Here is a 1,443-nt window from a genome sequence, read left to right on the forward strand (position 1 = left end):
TGTTCAAAACTATTTTGAAAGGAACATCAAGGCAACCAGAATGCTGAACAACCAAAAATTCTGTTTTACAATATTTAGTCACAGTTTGTTATGTTGGAGCCATTGTTTTATCTGTGTCAGACAAATTCCAATACTACTAACTGTTTCAGTCCAAGTGGAGCTTGTTTTGAAAAGGATGACTCCTCGGGTTGAAAAGTCTGAGGTTCAGAAGTCTGCTAATCCAGCCTGGCTCAAAAAGCCTCCTCACCAAACAAAAGAGAAAATACTTTTCTAATCAAAACATTTTCCCAGACTGATGTTCTGCTGTCACAGGTGCTTGCCACATTCATGAGGTGAATGGGCTCACTGGTCTTCTGCCCCTGTTCTCTGAGTCCAACTACTTAGGATGACCTTTCACAAAGGAGCAGAGTTTAAACACAGTCCTTTCCAAAAATTAGGATTCACTTAGCCTTCAATTGTCTTACACTCCCAAATCCTATCACGGGTGCTTGACTTATTCAGGGAGTGAATGGACTCACTGGTCTTCAGTCCTGAAATGGGAGTCCCGTGGGGGTTCCAGCAAAAAGAGCTCCTTATTGTAACTAAACTCCTAGAGACCCTCTGACAGGGTGTGCACAGAGCAGTCCCCCTCCAAAAGCAAAAACCTGATGAGGCAGGGAGGGAAAAACAAACATCTTTACTGTTGGTGTCTGCACATAAATGAAACTAGCCACACCTAAATCCACAAAATGGCTGGTTATAAAGCAAAGAGCAACCAATCCCAGCTCTCCTAGGTGGGAAGAGGGTGAGAGGGGATGGACAGCTCACAAGTTGTTAAATCTCAGAGAATGGAACTAAGGACTTTTGGTGGCGAACTGGATGGTCCTGTCACACTCCACCCCCCCCCCCCCCAAATGAAAAAAATTATCTGGGAGGAAGGACCCTTGCTCACAATTTTTCCATAGTAAGCAGATGTAATAATAAATCTTGTCGCCAGGATGAGCTCTTACCTTGTGGAGACTATGCCCAGCATAGCCTAAAGACTTGAGGCCTTACTTTGAACCCAAAAGATCTATGGAAAATAAACATCACTACATATCCACAATCCATAGATCCATATTTGCTGTAACATGAATGACAGATTATGTGAGTTAGAAATCCAGCACTGCTACTGCTGACAAACAGAAGGTGTTGCCACCACCCAGGAGTTGCTGCGGATTCTCTCACCATCCGTGGAGCTGCAAGAAACATTTAGTACAACAATTCATAACCCATGCCTCTCCTTGGTTCCATCCCTGCCAATTCAAAACCATTAAAGATCTTCCTATTTACAATTGGACGGTTCCAGAAGGGAAATACTGAATACATCCAAACACTTCCTTATACATATGACATTCGCTTTCCATCACATAGGGTGTGACAGAAAATGCATTCAGCTATATAGTAGGACCCAGAAATTTATTG

The sequence above is a fragment of the Rhinatrema bivittatum genome, chromosome 1 (assembly GCF_901001135.1).
Source record: "Rhinatrema bivittatum chromosome 1, aRhiBiv1.1, whole genome shotgun sequence".
NCBI lineage: Eukaryota > Metazoa > Chordata > Amphibia > Gymnophiona > Rhinatrematidae > Rhinatrema > Rhinatrema bivittatum.